This window comes from Chanodichthys erythropterus, chromosome 16 (genome assembly GCF_024489055.1).
Source record: "Chanodichthys erythropterus isolate Z2021 chromosome 16, ASM2448905v1, whole genome shotgun sequence".
In the NCBI taxonomy this organism is placed as follows: Eukaryota; Metazoa; Chordata; class Actinopteri; order Cypriniformes; family Xenocyprididae; genus Chanodichthys; species Chanodichthys erythropterus.
In genome coordinates, this window is record NC_090236.1 from 15,423,947 (window position 1) to 15,434,138 (window position 10,192).

Below are 10,192 nucleotides of genomic sequence, written 5' to 3' on the forward strand. Positions count from 1 at the left end.
AGCGCGATGGCAGCGCGTGGTCACCGGAGATGTCCGGGAAAAACGTGCACGAGATGCTCGTGAGACAATCGGGAGAGAGCACTCTGGAGAATCTTGGTGTTCCTTTTTATGACAGATAGGCCGACACACCTTCTTGAGGTGGCATGGCCAATGACATTGATGCAAAGTTGGCAGGCAAGCTCTTTCTTTGTTTGGTCTCCTAGCTGAATTTGCATATTTAATGACTATCAGATCGGATTTCATGCTGGAGTACGTTCTTCACAGTATCATTAAACACATCGAAAAATACATTTGTCAGCTGTGTGACATGTCTCAGTGAATAGCTCGTGTCCGGAGCTTTACGGAGAGACCAAACTCGACAGATCAGAAAGGCATAGACAAGAAGTTATAGTTTACAGACAGAATTCCACTATTAAAATGCACACTAGCACAAATACACTCATTTAAACACTAGGAAACATGCATAGGCCCTAAAATATATAAAATATATATTTCAGCATAGTGGTAGTTTATACAGTTAAAAATGTATGATTGTGTGTTTCTGTGTGTGTCTGTGTGTGTGTTTTTGTGTGTCCCTGTGTGTGTGGGGTGTTGGAATGTGGATCTGGTCAGTCTCTGGGGGGGGTGCTCCTTTTGAAGTCACCAAAGTGAGGAAGTTGCCGTTTCCTGTTTACCCTCACAGGTCCACAAACCTGCCGAAGTCACAGTCGTCCGGAGCCGAGTTAGTGATTAACAAACAAAGTTCATCAGGTTAACAGCGTTCTGAAAACTCCAAAGTTTATTGACTATGAACGGATCCATCCAGACGTTACATTTATTTACAGTATATAGTGCTTTTACAATGCAGATTGTGTCAAAGCACCTTTACAGTAATAACAGGAAAATAATTTTGCCTGCACAGCAGCTCTGGAAGAAAATGGTGTCATTGTCCAGCTTAAGTAAGTTCAGTATTGATTCATTCCATTGTAAAAATCATTAGTTATTAATTTAGTTAATTTATCTATACATCAGCTCCGGAGAAAACAGTGATGTCATCGTCCAGCTCAGTTCAATTCTTATAGAATGGTTGAATATCAAGTGTCCCCAACTAAGCAAGCCAGAGGCAACAGCGGCAAGGAACCTAAACTCCATCAGGTGACAAAAATTTTGGGAGAAACCAGGCTCAGTCAGGGGGCCAGTTCTCCTCTGGCCAACAATGAACAGTGCATGATTATGATTTAGGTTGCCAACGAGGCATGATTATGAACAGTGCATGATTATGATTACGGGTCATAGTCATAATGGGATTGGAACAGTCAAAATATTTAATAGTTCCACCCGGTTGAAGATCAGATTCATCACGCTGGTATGGAAACGGTTACTTTTCTTTTTTTTATTCAATTAAACAATGTATTTGAGAGCAAAAACGATAACATTGTAATTTAAAAATAAAAGATTGCAAATAAAGTCTTCTTAAAGCTCTTAATTACAAAAAAACTCTTTGCAATGCGAGTAAATGTTTGTTTTTCTTTGTACAGTTTTCATTATGCACACACATAGTTTGTGACTCTAAAACCTTTGCTTGAAGGTTTAAACGTTTTGTATTCAAGTGGGTGGTATCTCAGAACCAACATGAAACGCCTGTTTCTATTGGTCACTCTCGCTTGGCACAATTAATTGACCACGCCCACTACGCATTCCCACCAGTCTGACTTTGACAGAGAAGGGTTGTTGTGACAGCCATCTGGCATCGCAGGGTGCGTTAGATATAACACAGGGGCTTAATGCCCTAACAAAATATAAATTGTTATCATTATTTACAGTACATGAACAATTTTATGGACCATATATGGAACTTAACATTGCATAATACAGTTACATGAGCCATTTCAGAGTGCTCAGTCTTTCTCAGCCAGTTCAAGGGAGTGCTAAATATGACAGTGGCTGATGAAAAAATCCAAAGTTTGATTATATTTCACTGTACCAACCTGTTTTTATGAACTCTACACACTTTCTGCCCATTTGGCACAGTCCTTCTTGGCCATGTCCCTTTGATCCTAATATACATTTACCTACATTATCAAATGTCTTACTAAAAACAAAACTTTTTTTATGGCCTTATGTGATTTATTCTGCCAAAATTCATCATGTTATATATACACATATATATATATATATATATATATATATATATATATATATATACACACATCTGGTAAAAGATGCATTATAGCTAAAATTAGCATCAAATCCACGAATTGCACACACAAAATGCCTCACATCTCTTGCAAAATGAAACACTGCATTCAAAATATCACAAACACATCTCAAAATCAAACTTCTATAGTCTTAAGTTGCTATAGAAACAGTCAGTGTTCATAAACGTTTGCTTAGGACTGCACATTACCTTGGTCCAGCCTGAAAAATGCATTTTTTTGTCATTATCAGAGTGTTTAGAAACAAAATTTATGAGACAGTTGTTGTCAGATTTCATTGGTGACTTCAAATATGAAATTTAATCGTAAGCGTGGCGAACAGTTTTGGAGAACTTGATGTTTCCCCATTCAAAGAGTTAGGATCTGCACTTTCATGTCCAAGAGGCCGCCGAGTGAAATGTCTTGTCTTAAAAGGACTTTGATAAGACATAAGTCATTGTAATATCTCATAGTGAATGTAAACAACAACAACTCGTACCACTAGAGATCTTTAAAAGTTAACGGGTTATGTAGCTACATACTCTTCAGAGTGTTCTTATATGGTTCATTACATTAAACCTTGTTTTAAACATGTCATGAACCATTAAAAAAATATGTTGCTCTCCATGCTACAACCCTACTCTCTTTCAGAGCCAAATGGGGTCCAACCCGGTTCTAGCAAGGTGTACCTAATAAAGGTAAACATTTACATCCTTGTGTCATTCAAACCCATAAGACTTGAGGAAGCTCAAACATGAAATTGTGACACAGGTGAACAAGCCTCATTGCTTCTTCTCACGTGTCAAAGCCAGCACGTTTATGCTTCCATTTATTAAATTCATACTTTTACAATGTCTTTATAAACGTTTTGAAGTTCAAAAGTTTTGGTTGGAATGAATTTATCAATGGAGGGACAGAAATCTCAGGTTTCATCAAAAAATACTTCTATTTGCTCTCGGAAGATGAATGAAAGTCCTGTAGGTTTGGAATGACATGAGGGTTGAGTAATGAATGACAGAATCATTTTTGGATGAACCATCCCTATTAAAATAAATGGTGCAACCAAATTAAGTACAGTTAGTTATAAACTAGTAGTTACCAAGCCCCTACTGTGAAAAATGCATCCCAATTAAGGTAAGGCTGGTTCAACAACAGAAATGGGTCCCTCAGTTCCCTCCTTCAATGTAAATATTTGGGACAGTGCATCCTCTATAAGCCGCATAGTTCAAGGTAACATTCATGTTTGTAACATGAATGGTGTGGGAAATTTTACACTTTTTCGTGGTAATAAAGCAATAACATGTCCCAGCACCAATAATAATAATTACACTATCAGAAAAAAGGTACAAAAGTGCCACTCAGACCATACCCTTTCAAAAGCAACTAATAAGTAACATTTAATCACTAATATGCACCCTTTAGGGGTAAATAAGGTACAAAGGTGTACCTGTTGAAGGTGTACCACCCCAGTGACAGCTTTTGTACCTTTTTTTTCTGAGAGTGTAGATTAGATTATATGTATGCTCTTTGAGTTTAAGTAAAAACTCAAAATATGTTGAGTCAGTAACAGTCTTTTGAAGAATTGTGCTTTCTTTATATACCCAATATTAGCAAGGCCAATTCATTATTCATTTTAAGAGGTTAGGAATATGTTCACAATTAATAGTTTAATAAGACAGTGTTTGAAAGAGAGCTAAGTATTAAAGGATATATAACAAGCTGTATGGCAAAGATGACCTTTATTTAGGCAGAAAATGTCAGGTATTTATGCACACTATGTTGGCTCTGAAGTTTCTCTCAGACCTGTCTGTAATCATCCATCTACCTCTTTAGTAACGTTGTCTTCCCACAAAACTCACAGTGAGTGACATTTCAATCCTGACAACTACTCCATCAAGCTCATGTTTAACCTTTAGAAGGTCAGGCATCCGAATGCAACTAGGACACACCATCCCATTACATTTAAAAATCCATATAATATAACCTCAGTAACACACCTTTAACTTCTAATATTGTCTGAAAACCTGAAACATTCATGATAAATGATTTATTTCTAAACCATAAACACCTAAACCAAGCACAGAGTAACAAGTAGTGATGCCTGATTCTTGAACAAATCATCTTTAGAGCTGATTCGCAGCAAATCGAGCTAGATCACGTAACTTGAGCTCCGGGCTGATGACCCAAGACACAAAGACTGCATGCTACTTGCCATTGGCGTAATTGTGGTTTCTATATTCATCGGTGATTGTATATCAAGAGCAGGGACATTTTGTCTGCATTTTGTTTTGCGATTTAAACGGAGCAATTATAGTCTCTGCTAAATGAGAAACTTCAGAGCCAACATAGTGTGCATAAATACCTGACATTTTCTGCCTAAATAAAGGCCATCTTTTCCATACAGCTTGTGTTATCTCCATTAATACTTAGTTTTGGGGACAATATCAACCCTGGCATAAAGTGGTGGGGACATGTTCCACCCATCCCACATGCAAATTATGCATTACCTTGCACAGCACTGAATGAACCAATGAGCCTGTCTTGCAAGCGAACCTACATGTGTAACATGTATGCTCTGTTTTGGTTTAGTTTGCTTCTGCCTTGCTGATAGTTCAGCACAGGAGACTGATTGTGAATATGATGTCCGACGCAATGCAGTTTGCTAAGCAGTTAGGCTTTCCATAAGCCTCCTTAGTTGCTGCTTTTTTTAATGGAGTATGTTAGGCCTCCTCTCATCCTCCTCTCAGTCATTCTGCTGAGGCCTCTGCTCTCCAGAGCTCTGCTCAGATAGCGTCATCAAGTAGGTAGGCTCTCTGTAAGCCTCCTTGATCACTGTCTTTACAGTGGAGCATTGGTGGATCTCCTCTCAATACAGAGACATTCTTCATAGGCCTCCGCTCCCCGGAGCTCCGCTTGGATAGCAACAGCAGGTAGTTAGGCTCTCTGTGAGCCTTGTTGGTAAACTGTTCTGAGTATGGGAAACAGTTAGGCCTCCTCTCGCTTTAGAGATCATGCTATCATGCTAAGTCCTCCATCCTTAGAGCTCCACCAGGCAGTGGTGCTGAGATGTTTGCGAGCCTCTGTGGCCACTACTTTAGAAAGGAAGTCTTGTGTCCTCTCTGAGTTATAATGAGCCTCTGCTCCCTATGAGCTCTGTCTGAAAAACAGTTTGAATTGTTAGGTTCCATTGAGCCTCCTCTGGAAGCTGTTTTGGGCTCTCACTTTAAAAAGTTGTCATGGTGAGGCCTTCATCCTTTGAGCTTGACCAGGTAGTGATGCCAAGTTGTTAAGGCTCTTTGTGAGCCTCCTTGGCCACTGCTTTAGGTCTGGAGCGTTGTTAGGCTTTCTCTTGATATGAGAGACCTCCTGTGAGGCCTCTGCTTTCTAGAGCTTGTAATAATTCAGAGGATAGGCTCACTGTGAGCCTACTTGGAAATGTTCTGAGACATAGATGGCAGGCACTAATGCCAAGTTGTTAGGCTCCCTTTGAGCCTCCTTGGCTACTGCTTTGTTATAGAGCATTGCTAGGCTTTCTCTTTCCTAAGATAATTGTACATTCAGGCCTCTGTTCCCCCAGAGCTGCCCTGAGAAAAGAATGCAGTTAGGCCTCCTCTCATTTTAGAGAGTCGTCATTCTGAGACCCCCGTTCTCTGAAGAAAATTATGCAGTAGCATTGAGTTGTAGGCTCCCTGTCCAAGCCTCCTCTGGTGCCCCTGGGTTGAAGTGTTTTTTAACCATTTTTGTCTGCTCCCTGAGCTGTTAAGCCTCCTTGACAGGTGTTGGATGTAGCTAGAGAGAGAGAAAGTCATTATGCCAAGTCCTCCATCCTTTGAGCTCAGACAGGGGCTAAGTTGCCAGGCTATCTGTGAGCCTCCTTGGCTACTGCACTTAAACCGGATTGTTGCTATTTCTCCTCTCACTATAGGGAGTTATCCTGCTGAGACCCTCGCTCCAGAGAGCTCCGCTGTGGTAGCAATTCCCAGTTGTAGGCTCTATTTGAGCCTCCTTGGAAGCTGTCCTGAGTGTGGAACGTAGTTAAGCCTCCTGTCGTTATATAGAGTCGTCATGCTGAGGCCTCCATTCTTAGAGCTCGGCTAGGCAGTGGGGTAGTATGACAGGTTGTTTAGGCTCTCTGTGAGCCTCCATGGATACTGACCTTAGTGTGGACTGTTGCTAGGCCTCCTCTTTTTATGAGAGTCATTGTACTGAGGCCTCCGCTCTGCAGAGCTTTGAGGGGTCAGTTAGATCAGGTTGTTAGGCTCTCTAGAGTCTCCTTGATAGCTGTTCTTTATATGGACATGGTTAGGCTTCCTCTCACTTGAAAGTCAGTTTGTTGAAGCCTCCATTCTTAAATATATAATTGAGATGCTGGCTCTGCATCAGCCAATCAGGGCTCTTAGGTCAACAAATCAACTTTTTCTGGAAGTCCCAAGGTCACGGCACAAACACAGGGGTGACCAGGCTTTTTCTGTTGCTGGGCCCAGACTCTGGAATAAGCTTTCCGCTAATATGCGCTAGGGCTGGGGGATATATCGCATGTGACTGTCACGCACATTTTTTAAGTAAAGCCGGTTCCCTGATTACCGCTAAATCGCCATCACCTGCTTTCAAATGGAGCAGCATTTAATAGACAGAACCGTAGTTCACTGACAAGCCACGCAATATCGCGTTCATATCGCAGATGAATCGCCTTCGATAATGAACTTGATATTGCGTGGCTTGTCAGTGAAATACGGCTTTTCTGACAAAATGCGTGTGACAAACACATGCGATATATCCCCCAGCCCTAGCGCATATTAGCAGGATGCGCACTATCACCAACCTGGGCCTTTTCAAAGCTAAGCTCAAAACGTATTTATTTAGACTGGCTTTTAATATCTAGCAGTTGTGGTGGCATTTTGTGTAATTTATTTATTTTCTTGTTGTTGCTTTTTAATTTTTGTTTACATTGTTTTGTTTTTATTGAAAAGCACTTTGGTTCACCTTGAGTGTTGTAAAGGGCTGTATAAATAAATGCTTATTGACTGATTGATTGATTGACTGATTGACTGATTGACTGATTGACTGATTGACTGATTGACTGACTGATTGACTGATTGACTGACTGATTGACTGATTGACTGATTGACTGATTGATTGACTGATTGATTGATTGATTGAAGCCAGAATAGGCAGTAGTGCCAGGTTGCTAGCTATTTCTGAGCTTTTTTGGCTGCTGCCTTTGGGTTAGAGTGTTGCTAGGCCTCTTACTTAAGGACTCCGCTCTTCAGGGCTCTGTCTGAATAGCGGTTCCGAACGGTTAGGCTCCCTGTGAGCCTCCTTGGATGCTAGCCTGAATAGAGAACATGGTTAGGCCTCCTCTCTTTTAGAGTCATCCTATTACAGCCTCCGTTCTTTGGAAGCTCCGGTCTATGACAATATTCCCTCAAAGGTGTTTGTAGGAATACCAAGCTCTTGAGCTTTGCCTGTAAAGGATTTTTGTAGCTCAGGTTCTGGCCATAGGGAATTAGTCACAATGCTGGTGTGTACCTTAGGGATGGGAACTCCTTTGAGTCTTTGACTTTATGTCAGCCAATAAGGCACTCATCCCTTCTGCATGGCAGAATGGGTATTTGTTCCCCATGGCACCCTGTAAGGGACGCAGTGCGAGTTTCCATTCGAAAGAGAACTTCTCAGGTTACACATGTAACCATGCTTCCCTGAGAAGGGAAATGATACACTGTGTCCCTTTGCCATGCTTTAGGTATTCCTGTGCATGTCTTCTTCAGACAAGAAGTGGATGACATATTTCACAGGTGCCCTTTCATACTCACAGTCGCACCAGTAGTGACGTCATAGGCTGTCACTTCACAATGTCAAGTTCATTGTCGTGTTTAGACTTGTGTTTCAGACACCGGTCATGACAGAGGCATTCCCCATAGCGCCCTCTAGGGGACGCAGTATCTCATTCCCCTTGTCAGGGAACTGGATACCCAACTCATCGTCATCGTGCAATTACTACAACAGCCACAGCATGACAAAAGTACATTTTAAATTTATTAAATAATCTTTTGTCAAGCTTTATTTTGATGTGTTGACTAACATACTAAAGCACATGTAAAGAACATGCTTATATTTTTTACTCTAGTGTGGTATTCGATATTGCATTTAAAGTTATATTTTAAATGTACTAGATTACAACTTCATTATTACAAATATATGTAATAAAAGTAATTACAAATATATTTAAATACATGACATTCCTGTAATTATGTGAAAGTTGCTGCATGACATCTTAAAAACACTATGCATGAGGCACATGGTGTAGCACACACATCAAAGACGTTGCATGTTTTCATAATTTAAGTTTAAATGAAGACTTTCAGATACAAAATATAGATACAAAAGCCTCTAAGTGCCATCTGAAATTTTCTTCTAAAATGAGAAGAAATTTTTATCAAGCTCGTATGTTTAGGTTTGTAATTTCACTTTAATGGCAATTAATATGTCTTTTTCATTGTCATTAAACTGAAATAACTGAACATAAACATGCAAGCTTGATAAAAATGCTTAAAAATTGAAAATTTCAGACTGTACTTAGAGGCTTTTGCATCTGAAGTCTTCAAATATAGTGCAGATGGATTCAAAAATGTGTAAATAGGACAGTTTTATTAGCAGTGGGAAACAGTGGGGGGAAAAAAAATCCAGACTATAGACCAAAATGTGCACGGTCATGTCATAATAATAACTGCTTTGGGAAGTGATAAATTCATTTCTCACACATGGTGATGAACTTGGGTTGTGTTGACTGGGTGAAAGTTGATCACGCCAAAGAAAGGATCTGCAAGCAGAGGAACTGTAGGAAGTGCTAACACAAGCTGTAAATGATTGTAAGTTCAGAACAGCTTATTTATAGTCCTAAGACCTGCTTGATATTAGCATAGTTTGTAGCTTCTGTTATGTCTAAGACTTAATTTACACAAAATGGATTTTGGTACTTCTAATCAGTTTATCCAACTATTTAAACATCAAATTATATATTAGCATATCAAAATATCTACTTTGTTATAGCTGCTCAAATTACCCTCGAAGGTTTTGACAATCTGCTAATAATCCTTTAATTACGTTATAAGACAACTAATCAAGAAAGCTACAAAGTGGGTTAAGATTTATAGAATTTTATGACTAATCATATGCAAGATATGGCTGTAAAATCGATTAATCACATCTAACATAAAAAGTTTGTGTTTATATAATATATGTGCATATATATTATATATATATATATATATATATACATACATACATACATACACATATATTATGTAAACACAAACTTTTGTGTTAGATGCGATTAATCGATTTTACAGCCCCAATCCAGGGTTTGAATTAACACCAACTAACGCGCCAAAATCAACCGTGCGGAAAATGCATATCAACTCACTGGCCAATTTGGCCGGTTATGATTAATAAATTATATCCTCCAACAAGGAACTTCCAACTTTAACAAAACAAAGCCTAAACAGGGTCACACATTTGACAAGAAGCATCATGTATTCTAATACATTGTTTTCTATGATTGTCTATTGATCTGTCAGCGGCCTTATTTCTGTTTTATTTCATTTTTATGGCATCCGCAAATAATGATTGACTGTTGTAAAACTAAAAGCCATTCAATGTTTAAAAAGAAGATTTAATAATAAATATATTTTATAAATATAAGCAGTGGTTTTGATGATCTGGTTTATTTTTTATATAGCGCTTCGGCAGTCACGTGACCCATTCCGTTGACACCACCATCCTGGCAGGCAGGGACAGCCAGGAGCGAATATGAAATGAATGGCGCCAGCATCAGTTTCAAGGCAACAGAGTTCACTGTGCACTTTAATTAAAAAAACATAGTAGTATCCTGATATGTACAACTACCTCATCAACTTTCCCTCGTCCTACTCCGGAGACTCTTTAAAAGCCTCCAAAAACCTCCAAAAACCTGGAGGGGTACAAATGGACACAATCTAATTTTCTGATGAATATTCAAC